Here is a 14,372-nt window from a genome sequence, read left to right as displayed (position 1 = left end):
TAATTTCACGGTATTAGAGGGTGCTACAGGAAGCCGCCTGGTAGAATTTTGCACAGAGCATAACTTAATCATAGCTAACACTTGGTTCAAGAATCATGATAGAAGGTTGTATACATGGAAGAACCCTGGAGATACTAAAAGGTTTCAGATAGATTATATAATGGTAAGACAGAGATTTAGGAACCATATTTTAAATTGTAAGACATTTCCAGGGGCAGATGTGGACTCTGACCACAATCTATTGGTTATGAACTATAGATTAAAACTGAAGAAACTGCAAGAAGGCCGGAATTTAAGGAGATGGGACCTGGATAAACTGAAAGAACAAGAGGATGTACAGAGTTTCATGGAGAGCATAAGGGAACAATTGACAGGAATGGGGGAAAGAAATACAGTAGAAGAAGAATGGGTAGCTTTGAGGAATGAAATAGTGAAGGCAGCAGAGGATCAAATAGGTAAAAAGACGAGGGCTACTAGAAATCCTTGGGTATTAGAAGAGATACTGAATTTAACTGATGAAAGGAGAAAATACAAAAACGCAGCAAGTGAAGCAGGCAAAAAGGAATACAAACGTCTCAAAAATGAGATCGACAGGAAGTGCAAAATGACTAAGCAGGGATGGCTAGAGGACAAATGTAAGGATGTAGAGGCTTATCTCATGAGGGGTAAGATAGATACTGCCTACAGGAAAATTAAAGAGACCTTTGGAGAAAAGAGAACCAATTGCATGAATATCAAGAGCTCAGATGGAAACCCAGCTCTAAGCAAAGAAGGGAAAGTAGAAAGGTGGAGGGAGTATATAGAGGGACTATACGGGGGGTGATGTTCTTGAGGACAATATTATGGAAATGGAAGAGGAGGTAGATGAAGATGAAATGGGAGATATGATATTGCGTGAAGAATTTGACAGCGCACTGGAAGACCTAAGTCGAAACAAGGCACCGGGAGTAGACACTATTCCATTCGAATTACTGACAGCCTTGGGAGAGCCAGTCCTGACAAAACTCTACCATCTGCTGAGCAAGATGTATGAGACAGGCGAAATTCACTCAGACTTCAAGAAGAATATAATAATACCAATCCCAAAGAAATCAGGTGTTGACAGATGTGAAAATTACCGAACTATCAGTTTAATAAGTCACAGCTGCAAAATACTAACGCGAATTCTTTACAGACGAATGGAAAAACTAGTAGAAGCCGACCTCGGGGAAGATCAGTTTGGATTCCGTAGAAATGTTGGAACACGTCAGGCAATACTGAGCTTACGACTTATCTTAGAAAAAAGATTAAGGAAAGGCAAACCTACATTGCTAGCATTTGTAGACTTAGAGAAAGCTTTTGACAATGTTGACTGGAATTCTCTCTTTCAAATTCTGAAGGTGGCAGGGGTAAAATACAGGGAGCGAAAGGCTATCTACAATTTGTACAGAAAGCAGATGGCAGTTATAAGAGTCGAGGGGCATGAAAGGGAAGCAGTGTTTGGGAAGGGAGTGAGACAGGGGTGTAGCCTCTCCTGGATGCTATTCAATCTGTAAAGGAAACGAAAGAAAAGTTCGGAAAAGGTATTAAAATCCATGGAGAAGAAATAAAAACTTTGAGGTTCGCCGATGACATTGTAATTCTGTCAGAGAGAGCAAAGGACTAGGAGGAGCAGTTGAACGGAATGGACAGTGTCACAGTGTCTTGAAAGGAGGGTATAAGATTAACATCAACAAAAGCAAAACGAGGATCATGGAATGTAGCCGAATTAAGTCGGGTGATGCCGAGATTAGGAAATGAGACACTTAAAGTAGTAAAGGAGTTTTGCTATTTGGGGAGGAAAATAACTGATGATGGTCGAAGTAGAGAGCATATAAAATGTAGACTGGCAATGCCAAGGAAATCGTTTCTGAAGAAGAGAAATTTGTTAACATCGAGTATAGATTTTAAGTGTCAGGAAGTCGCTTCTGAAAGTATTTGTATGGAGTGTAGCCATGTATAGAAGTGAAACATGGACGATAAATAGTTTAGACAAGAAGAGAATAGAAGCTTTCGAAATGTGGTGCTACCGAAGAATGCTGAAGATTAGATGGGTAGATCACATAACTAATGAGGAGGTACTGAATAGAATTGGGGAGAAGAGTAGTTTGTGGCACACCTTGACTAGAAGAACGGATGGGTTGGTAGGACATGTTCTGAGACATAAAGGGATCACCAATTTAGTACTGGAGGGCAGCATGGAGGGTAAAAGAGATGAATACACTAAGCAGATTCAGAAGGATGTAGGCTGCAGTAGGTACTCGGAGATGAAGAAGCTTGCGCAGGATACAGTAGCATGGAGAGCTGCATAAAAGCAGTCTCAGGACTGAAGACCACAACAACAACAACAGAGGATAAACGCATTAAGAAAGGTCTGAGAATGGAATACATCCAACTAAATGAGGGGTTCAGATGGAAGTCCTTCTCTGATGTGAAGAAGTTGAAACAACAGAGGAATGCGTGGTGTGCTGCATCAAACGAGTCAGAACACTAACAAATGAAGAAAGAAAAAGAAAATTGTACTGTCTAATATTTTCCTGTTGACGTACTACTTTCCCATTTTGCACAAATAATTACAAAGCTAATGTAATAGAGCAACTTTCAACTAAGCCTGAAAATCATTTTTAATGGGTAGAAAATAGTGTAATAGCGACCTATGAATACAAATACATACAATATTAATAATTAAATGATAGAACTAGATTATAGTTTTTGTTGTTTCGGGTAGTTGACTGTGACTATATGAGCAGGAAATGAAATGCACGGAAGAGTAAAACGTGCCTAGACATCATTCATAAAACTAAATGGATTTTACAGAACGAAGACGTTGATGTAACTCATACGGAAGGTATGTGATTGGTGTGTATTACTAGTTTTCCAAAAGGCAGCATCGTTTTTCAAACCGAAAAACACTGGAATACTAAGACTTCAAAAATGGTTCAAATGGCTCTGAGCACTATGGGACTTAACTTCTGAGGTCATCAGTCCCCTAGAACTTAGAACTACTTAAACCTAACTAACCTAAGGACATCACACACAACCATGCCCGAGGCAGGATTTGAACCTGCGACCGTAGCGTTCGCGCAGTTCCGGACTGTAGCGCCTAGAACCGCTCGGCCACCAAGGCCGGCCACTAAGATTTACTCAGTGGGCACTGGTTTCTTGAACACTAGTATTTACTAAAATTAATATTCAGTCACTGATCACATATCAAAATTTTTATAACTGTAGTTTTGACAACAATCATCTTCAAAACATTTTTTCCTAAACTGCTCAAGGCTAACGTATCCTGTCGTTCCTTTTCCTGTACATTTTATGCAAGTACTAATCATAAAAACCCTCACTGACTGAAAATAATAGTGAAAATAATTGTGGCTATAGTTCCACTGTGGTCGCGGTTTCTCAGTGATATATAATGTCCACATTTGATAAAGAAAGTGGAATTATTAGTCAAATGGATCACGGAACGAACTGAAATGGAAGACTTCATAATGACTGCAACAGAAGAAAAAAACTGGCCGTAGATTTTCTACGTAGCCAGCAGAATTAAGAAACATCTGGACCGCCGATGGAATGAAAGTTAAAGAAAGGCGTTAAAAGATGCGATGGAGAAAAACAGATTCGGATAGCGGAATACCGTCTACAGGATTCTTCTGTCCTTCAGTGAATATCAAATGGTTTACCATGATGATAATGGTGTTGATGGAATTCTTTACCCGACATTTGACAGTAATACTAAAGTTGCTAGTAGCCGAAGAAACTAAAGGTTTCATACTTACTTTCGTCTGCTGCTCTCCTTTTTCAATGAACTCTTACCTCGGCGTAAGCAGTAATTATCATTCAGAACTGAGAATCCCAGAGCTTGGTGTTAGAGTGCTTTGTACTTATAGTATCATCTGTGAAACCTGTGAATGTTCAGGAAATACAGTAAACAACAAGTGAAAGTTGTTTCACAGCGGAGTCACATGCTAAAGAAATAAGAGAAATTCAGAAGTTTACTGTATGTTTAAGCAAAAATATACCTACTAGTTTGTTTTTCTAAAATTTTTTACATGTTCAATGCCAACTTCACAAATTTCAATTAAGAAAGTGTTATAACCCCCCGTAGATAGCAAAATGTGGCATGCTTGCATTGCTGTGATGGTCTTTCGGCAGCCAACTGAAGCACTAGTGATGAAATTATGCTTCTAAATGTATTTCGGCGAAGTAAAGCCGCTATCGAAAAGGGAGTAGGCAGACTGCATTTCTCGTACTACGTGTTCCTTATTCTAGAAACATAAATGTAATCAGCGTTATTTATGAAGTTCATTTATATGTTCCGCTTAAAGCATTTTAATTCACGAGCAGTGACCACTATCAGAGTCGTCTAACAACTAATGAATTCGGACCTTGTTCCGTCGGTGCAATCGAAGAAAACAATTTGAGGGAGACTGTTACCGTGAACGTGAAGCAAACGTTGCTAAGCGGTACGTTTCACAGACCTCTGTCATTAAACCGAAAACCCAATCGTTTAGAAAGAAAATCAGATGCGTTACAGCAAGTACAGCGGATGGGACGGCTATCTTTCAGTGACCAAATTTGCCACATTTACATGCTTCATTAACGTTTCATTGCATGGTTCATTAAACGGTACTGCTGCGGAAATAAACAATATCGGCCACTTGTTCCGCCAAACGGTTCATCTGTATGCATGGAGAGTACGTGCATCATTCCCACTGTGATGTGCCTCGTTGCTGACATTCACCGAGCTGTGGAAAAATGAAACTCCCGCCTCGTCACTCCTTCAAACTTTTTGCGTGCGCATAATTGGCGTGCTGCAATACAGTGTATTGTATCATATTCATGAAGAGAGTAATTGCGACAAATATGTTACTGAACAGCATTTCGTAATCGTTTGAGAGCACGAGCATGTCCGTAAATGTGAATAATGATGCAGTTAACCTATAGAACGTACAGATGTCAACAACACAGAACATTTTATTGGGAGAGCTTGGATATTATTCTTCGACTGTGTAATACGGTGTCTCCGTTGATGCATTATACGCGAGTAGTACTTTTATTCGCCCCCGTAGCCATCCACGAATAAAAATGGTTCAAATAGCTCTGAGCGCTATGGGACTTAAGATCTGAGGTCATCAATCCCCTAGGACTTAGAACTACTTAAACCTAACTAACCTAAGGACATCATACACATCCATGCCCGAGGCAGGATTCAAACCTGCGACCGTAGATGTCACGCGGTTCCAGACTGAAGCGCCTAGAACCGCTCGACTACACCGGCCGGCTCCACGGAATAAACTGGATATCTTCTTCCAGCAGCCAACGTGTCCTTGTTAGCCTAGGGTCGCACCTGTGATGGTTCGATATCTCCAAGGTTTTACAAGAAACGATTCTATGACACATAAGATAGATTTTCAGGCCTATTCTTCTTGGATTCATTAATTTATCTGTTATTTGATTTCGTAGTTATATTGTCGATCCTTATCAGCCTGAAACTGCCCTATTAAAGCTGCTGTTTTCAAAGCTGTGAAAGTTTCGCTCCCGTGTAGCATAGCTGCTGCAGCCATAGTTGTATATAGATTTATCCACATTCGCTTCTAATTTTTTCCACTCAAAGCAGCGTACCCTTCCAGAAATATGGTTGAAGCTCTTTGTATTCATGATGAGACAAAAGGTCGGTAAGGCTTCAAGGGTTGTTAGTCGAACTGACAAAACATTGAGGAACGCCGTTGCACTCACAACTCTGCTAGCAGGCCCTCGTTCAACGCGCACAACCACTGAAGAAGGATTTTCCCAAGGCACACTATTCCTTTAGCACTCTATCATAAGGACGAAGAGTTTCTCCAGCATTAAAAATCTAATTCTAATTGACAGTGAGAAGACAATGATAGGAAATGTCCTCCGAAGAAACAGTATATAATCGGAAGGTAAATAAAAATTACGGCTATTTGCAGAAACAAAACTGGATGGAAATGCTACATTAATATATTTTGAAATCAGACTGATATTTTATATGACGATACTTTTCCAGACTTTTTGTCTTTTTAATTTTCTTTCTATAGATCTTAAATCTGATAAGGAAAAATGTTACATTCTAAATAAGCATTGTTCATTTCGCCCACACTGAGAAAACTGTTACATGGACTGAGAGAACATCAAAGAAAGCGAATCTGACCAGGTGCCATTGACATATTACATGCCACTGGCGGTCATCGTGGACATTTTTGTCTAGCAGAAAGAAGGACCACCTGGTTAATGTTGAAGCGCTTCGAGTCTGATGGGAATACAAAGCGCGTGTCTCCCTTTACCTTTCCCTGCAGTGGGAAGTGACCCAGATGGTGTCTAGAAAAATGATGGTGTGAACAAGACTGCACCGTATACCTCTTCTCACGCCCGGGTTCCCGGGTTCGATTCCCGGCGGGGTCAGGGATTTTCTCTGCCTCGTGATGGCTGGGTGTTGTGTGCTGTCCTTAGGTTAGTTAGGTTTAAGTAGTTCTAAGTTCTAGGGGACTTATGACCACAGCAGTTGCGTCCCATAGTGCTCAGAGCCATTTGAACCATTTATACCTCTTCTCTCCAACAATGGGTGTGGAGTAGTGGATGGCAGTAAATGCACCAGCCTTGTGTCTGTATTTTTTATGACAGCTGCAATGCGGTGTATGTATTCAAATATTTCCATTGGTGGAGGATCGGCTGTCCCATGGCAGGAGGTGCTGAATCTGCCTCCATGAGTGGCCCACACATCGCACTACAGCACGTCAAGATTCCTGCTGTAAAAGTAGGGTGGAGGTAGAGCCACATAGCGTCGAGACAGAGTGTGGTGTATGGTACCAGCGGCGGGAGAAATTTTCATTAGACGTTGCTAGCGCTGTGTTGGGCGCCTAGTGATAGTTGCTTCTGGCAGCATTTCACCTTCCTCTTTTTTTCTGTCACAATCAACAGCTGCCACCTACTTTTGGCTGAAGACGACACCTGCAACCACCTCAAGTTATGAATCAGTGTGTTAATTCTGACGTGAGAGCACGTAACGGCGTTGTGTGATTCCTAGCCTCATTGTAACGGGCAAAGCTTGTCCAAGTATATCACGTGATTAGTTCTATGAGTCATCATGGTGTATCAGTGGCTGTAGACGAGCGAGGACCAAAGCGACTGACGCCTTCCTTCACTGATCTCATTAATACTGCTTTCTGCATTGTGGTATTTAATGACTTAACGAGCAGCCTTATCTGTGCACCGGAAGATTCGTGATGTGCTCAAGCCTTTTCTTGCTTCAGAAGTTGCAGCAAACTACAGGCAACTACCTGTAAACTGTTGTTTGAGTGTGTGGTATTGGAGCATCATCCATGGCAAACATCTTTGTCTAATGCTATAACTATGAATATCGTGTGGTGCCTACTATGTGGCCAAAGCATGGCAACCTGCACAACGTGTCCTGAATCATGTATCACATTGTCCTCATAAAGTGATCCATGTAGTCCTTATGCACTTCCTGCAGTAGAACCACGGAAGTTACTGAAGTGCAAACTGCACATACCTGTGGTCGCAGGCGGTGCAGCAGAGGACTGTGTGGTCTGTACATCAGCGTCTACACCTGGCCAGTAGACGATGCTCCGTGGCCAAGGTCTCCAGTCAGAGCAGGCAGAAAAATGTCTGCTGATGTAGGGCATATGGAATAAGCACCGTGCATTTCAAACCTTGCTTTTGGAGCAAGGTAGTACCGTGGGTAATATTTACAGGTAGCCAAAACGAAAAATATGCAGACTGTCCTGTGGGTGTGCCTAATGATAAGCACTCATGTCACCGACACCAGATATTTTTCACAGCAACAGGTTTTTCTAACTGGTTTACGCTACTTCGTATAGCCCAATAGGAAAATGATGTTGGGTATGTAGCAAGTTATCAACTAGCTAGAAACAAAGTTCCACATGTGTGTTGATTTCACGTTTTGCATCCTTCGGCAAACTGAATATGGTGCAAGCAACGCTGTACTGTGTATCAAATGTGTAACAGATTGAATAATTTTAGTTACTAACAAAATAGTGCAAAACGAAGGAGGCCCTAGAACGGTGTTCTTCTGAGATCTTTGAACATCGGCAAAAAATAGTGATCCTGAGTTACTTCTGCGGTCCAGTAACTTAACGGATCAATTCTTAAGAATATTAACCATACTGTAACAAGTTAAGTTTCTTTTCATAAGATAATTAGTAATGTTACGTTGTTGTTGTTTTTGGGGAAGGAGACCAGACAGCGAGATAATCGGTCTCATCGGATTAGGGAAGGACGGGGAAGGAAGTCGGCCGTGCCCTTTGAAACGGACCATCCCGGCATTTGCCTGGAGCGATTTAGGGAAATCACGGAAAACCTAAATCAGGATGGCCGGACGCGGGATTGAACCGTCGTCCTCCCGAATGCGAGGCCAGTGTCTAACCACTGCGCCACCTCGCTCGGTAGTAATGTTACGTTCATGGAACTGTAATGCATTGCCAGACAAAGAAAGTGAAGAACTCACAAAGGGAGAAGGAAACGAAATAAGGGTATTTAATCTTATTCCGGTGATTACAATATTGAGACACATTTACGAAGCACTCAGCGCTACGAGCCCAAGTATCAAAAAGACGTCGTGCTCCGTATGACCAGTATATATGAACTGATTTGGTTGAAAGTGTCTCACAAAACCGTTGCATGACCTGAATCACAACTGCTATAACTGGTCTTTGTTGACCTGGATACAGGCACTGGAGCGGAGTTAACGTTCGAGCTAATCCCTCACATGTTCTGTTACGGACAGATATGCGGTTTTGTGCTGGGTGGCCACCACAACATTGATAAATTTTGAGAAGGATTTCATGCCGTTGTGTTGCATATTAAAACTGTACTTTAGTCAGCACTAATAGTTTCGTGCATGGCCTATTTTCAAGTGGATCTATAAGCATAACAACATGGATTAATGAAAAGAAAGTTACAGCGTGGGAGCCACACAGCTATACTACATGTAGTGTTTCCGCAATTACGATAATTGCCTCTTCTCGTCATGCAAAAATGGCGTGACATTAGGAATTATGCATACCACGGTCCACTGGATCAAAAACATAAAGTGCAGAGAATTATAGTGGTTGCGAGAACTATAGCATTAAAACGGTTTTAGACGCCACGTATGACCAGCAACAAGAAGAAGAAAAACGTTTTGATGCGTAGCTGCAACATACACCTTCGAACAACTGTTTACAGTTTTCTAAAATGTGTAACAGTGTGCGCAGTAAAATTGTAACATTCAGTCAAAGAGTGCTGTCAATACACAACTATGTAGCACATAAGCACGGAGCTTAATCGCTGGGTCGCAGACGGGTGTATGACCCATAAATTTTGGAGGTAAATCAAATCAGTATAAGAACTCAAGTTTGCTGTAAGCGAATCCGCCGCAAATATAAACAAAGCAACAACCAATTCCGCAGCACAATAGTTATTATGTTACGTCAGCGACAACAATAGGCGGCAAGTAAATAGAGCCCTCCGTACAGTGTTGTCCAGCTTTATCGGGAGAAACTTGCCGTTCGCAGTTCGTATGCTCTGTCACTGGCGACCTATGCGAATTGCTGGAGGGCGAGCGTGACAATGTCACCAGGCTCAGAGCTTATTTCAGCATTCGATGAGGATATATTTTGTACATGCATGCCACATCGAGCCCAGAAAACAATGACTGAGGTGTTTATTATACTAGCAGATTTTTATTCCGATAGGTCATTTATGGACTATATTTAATTGATTTGTAATTTCACAAACCGTATTGAGCTGTTTCCTGTAAAAACTGCCCGAAGAATTTTTTGCACCACACTCCTTATTGCGAAATTTGTGTCTTACTAACTCGAAATCACTTTCTCAATTTTCTTTTGACCACAAAAATTCATTATGTGCAGCCGCCAATATAAAGGAGGTAAAAGTAAACTGCTTTCTCAGTGTAGGTTATCTGTAAAGTATCCATTCTATCAACATACCTGTAAAGTTCATTTCAAGCTTTGCCACATTAAAGCATAAAGTCTCGTCAGTATGGGAAGTTCACCAAATTTGTGTACGTAGCAGTGATGTTTTTTGATCATTCAACCACTCTAGTGTAGGGTGACGAAACGTCCCGGAAAACCGGGATTGTCCCGGTTTTAATCCCTGTATTCCGGTATCCCGAAAATTTGTTTTGGGACGCTCAAAAGTTCCGGAATTCAGTTTTTAAATACATTTCGTGAAACTTTCTCAAATTTTTGGGATTTCGCTATATTAAAGGAAACAAAACACAAGAAATTAATATATTTTATCTTATTTGTCTAAAACCTACATTGTCCCAGAGTAGTAATCACAGTATCAGTATTGCTACACTCAAGCAACAATTTACTTTGAGTGGTACTTTGGCCAACAAGTAGTAAGTTGTATTATTGTAACAGAGCTATGAAACCGTCCGATTGTCGCGCCACTTACTCACATACTCATTGTCAGAACGGTGTAGTAGTTGATGTTTTGTCAGACAAACTGCTATATTTTTTTCTCATATTAGTGGTATTATTGCTGCAGTACTGTGAAAAGCAATGCCGAAACGTGCCTGCAAGTTCCAAGGAATGGAATTTCATTAAGAAAGGTCGTTTTGATTACGAAGCAGAGCGTTCCGTATGTAACTGTTTTATTAGTATAAGTCATGGTGAACGTTCCGACATAGTTGATCACATCAGGTCAAAGAAACACATTAACAGATACAGTGCACCGAGCTGCAGTAAAACTCTACAAAACTATTTTGTGAATCATCAGTCAAGTGAAGAGACGAAAGTTCGAGCAGCCGAGCTTACACTAGCCTACCACACGGTAAAACATCACCAAACTTATTGACTTTCGGATTGCACTAATAAGCTTAACAGCATTATGTTTCATGATTCTTCCATTGCAAAAAAGATTAGTTCTGCAAGAACTAAAGTGTCAGCCTTAGTGAAAGAAGTTATTGCTCCCCAGAGTGTAAAGGAAAGCCTTGAATACCTCAAAAAGTCTTCTTTCTGCGGGATACCCACTGATGCCAGCAATCATAAGGCCACTAAAATATTTCCGTTTGTTGTTCAGTTTTTCGTTATTAATCAGGGAATTCATACCAAACTTTTGAAGGTGAGATCCCTACCTAATGAAACATCTGACGATATTTCAAGATTTTGTATGAACACTATCGAAATGTTTTATCTTGAGAAAAATAAATCTGTGGTAAACTTTGGTGGTTTAAAAAGACAAGGCAAATGCAACGTATTTACCAAATTAAAGACAACATTGCATGAAAACATTCAAGGCATAGGGTGCCCTGCACATGTTTACACAATATCGTCCAGACATCTGCTGACTGATTAAGCTGTGATGTCGAAACTATCGTCCTGAAGGTATACTCACACTTTTACATATATACTGTTAGAACAGAGAGGCTTAAGGAGTGCTGTGATGATGTGGGAACTGAATATATGAATGTAATGTGTCACTCGAAAACTCGCTGGTTATCACTGTTTCCAGCAGCTGAAAGAGCAATTCCCCTGTTTGAACCGTTAAACGATTTTTTCATAAATGAAGACAAAGCCCCCAAAATATTGGTTCAGTTTTTCAGTAACCCTTTAAGTGAAGCATACTTATGGCTCATTCATAGTCAGCTTAGCACTTTGCAGCATGGGATAAAGGAAATTGAGGGAAGCACAAAAAGTGTAATAGAGGTAAATGATGTATTGAAAAATACTCTGGAAACTGTTACTAAGAAGAGAGAACAGCAGTTCATTTCTTTTAATGTTAAATCTGTCCTTAAAAGAGCAGAAGTATCAGAAGCAGCGGAAAGGAGTTTTAGAGAAGAAGTTAACAAGTTTTGTGACACTTGTCTAGAATATCTCAGAAAGTGGAGGGCCTCATATTTACCCTCATCGCCGGTGTTTGATTGGATGTTGCTGAAGAGTCTGCCAAAATGGGAAAGTGTTGAAGAGACAGTTTCTTGAAATCGATGATTCCATTCTCTTTGATCAGTTCGGCATACTGACAAATTTTGTTGAAGAAAGTCTTCACAAGTGGAATGAAGAAAAAAAACCATTGGAATTTCATGAGAAGTGGGTGAGTTTTTTTAAAATCTGTGACTGTCCTCAGCATTACTCTGAGTTGGTAATAATTGCAAGGTATTTATTTGCAATCCCAGCCCATAATGCCAATGTGGAAAGAATATTTTCGTTCATGAATATCCAGTGGACTGATGAAAGAAAGAGAATGGAGGTGGACTCTCTTGAAGCAATCCTGCAGATCCTGTACAGCTACAAAATGGATTGTGCTGAGTTTTATCACTGTGTCTCAAAGAACAAAGACATGATCAAGAAGGCTGGAGGCAGTGAAAAATACCCTTTTCTCCAAGGATAGTCAATTCCATCTACAAGTGCTGAGTAATGTTAAAGCTCATGTTGATATTAATTGATTAAAAGTTGAATGGCTGTAAAATTTTGTAAAATCGTAATACATTTCTTTATTACTGTGTACGTAAATGTCATTAATTATACAGATAATCTAGATTATATCAGTCTTTTGTATCCTCTTATTAGCTATAATATTCGGGTTAACAAAATGTATCAACAAAACATTAATATTTAAAATTAAGAAACCTGGGTACATGTGGAATGAGGTGTCCATTGGCACCCGGGTGATGTGTCCCGGTTTTCACCGAAAATAATTAGGTCACCCTACTCTAGTGTAAACACCTACACTGCTGTGGTCGCTCGTGTTCGGAAACAACAGCTGGTGATTGCTGTCAACTCTTGTGAGGAAGAGGTTTTTGTTACAATAACAATATTTTATAAGCTGAAATAGCAGCAAATCAATTAGCTGGTGGGCATGGCCGACATGTCGAACAGTTCGCGCTAACATAAGACGTTCATAAATGCTCCAGATGTTAAGCCAACGACGGTTAAAACCAACGAGACCGTCTGCATGAGGTTCACGGTGTAACCAGGTCTTCCGCTTGTTACGCCGCTGCTGACGTACGACGGCCAGGAGTGGTGGACGACTCTTGGGGGTCGCCGTGGAGTAAAGGAAGCGCCGCCTGGTGACCAGTCCCAGCTTCGGAGCCGCACAGTATTCACACCTGCATGTTGCGTCTCGACTAGCAGATGCCTCGACCACAATGCAACACGACTACGCGCTAGTTGTCTTTTTTTTTTTCGGACAGCATGGCTATCCTTATTGAACCAGACAGTACGCAACCATTTGCGTTCGATAATTCTGCTTCTAAGATTCAGTTATGCACGGTGATGCGCGAAGCACTTGGCCTAGGGAACACGAGGAATGGAATCAGTGTCAGTGGCATCACGTTCTCTTCACCGATGAGTGCAGAATTTGTCTAATTTGAAGAACGTCCAAGGATACTGTGGAGACGGCAAGGTACCAATGCGTGTCTCAAGAAACAGTCTCATCTTTTCACCAGTTAAGTGGGTGAGTCATGTCACATTCGTATCCTGGATCCCTTTGACCATAATCGAGGGTATTTTGAGGGCTGTGCAGATAGAAGACAAAATCCTCGCACCCACTCTCCAGCTCCACAGTCAGCTTTTCATCGATGGGATCGTCTTTAAAGACGACAGTGAAGAAGATCATTGTTCACCATAGCATAATATTCAAGTAATTGAAGTTCGTTATAAAGCAGCATAATAGACTGCTTGGAGTTGTCCACTTCTTTCCATACCACTCAGTTCATTTATACTCACTCTGTCAGCTCTCATGTTGAGATTCTCGTTTCCGCGTTTGATTCCTGTTTCAGAAATTATAGGTTACTTTATTAATGTTTATTGAAAATCAGACCAAGAAATATTTGCTGTGAATATTATTTTTTGTACAGTTTAGCTTCCATGAACTACTCCTACTAAGCATAATACTAGACGAATGATCAGCTTATTTCTTGACGTCTGTTAAGCCATTTGACACAACTCTTTAACATATTTTGCCATCGTGTGTCTTGAAACTCCCTGGCAGACTAAAACTGTGTTCCAGACCGAGACCCGAACTCAGGACCTTTGCCTTTTGCGGGCAAGTGTGTAACCTCCCCCTCCCTTACCGACCTTAATGACAGTGAAAAATTAAACCGCGTGCACCTAATGGATATTTGGGAAAAGCAATCGTCACCGAAGTTAATCTGTCGGTAAAGAGGGAGGAAAGGGTTACATCTAAATGAAAGGAAAAATGCAAATGAAACTGGTGGAGATTAATTTTGAAAAGGGGTAAAGTTAATAAAGAAAGTAAATGTGCGGCCGTTACGTTAATAATTAACTAGCGGTAATTAGATATTTGAGATTTGGGGGAAATTACGGTCGCCAGTCCTATGGACA

The sequence above is a fragment of the Schistocerca nitens genome, chromosome 4, assembly GCF_023898315.1.
Source record: "Schistocerca nitens isolate TAMUIC-IGC-003100 chromosome 4, iqSchNite1.1, whole genome shotgun sequence".
NCBI lineage: Eukaryota > Metazoa > Arthropoda > Insecta > Orthoptera > Acrididae > Schistocerca > Schistocerca nitens.
Note: the sequence above shows the minus strand (reverse complement) of the source record.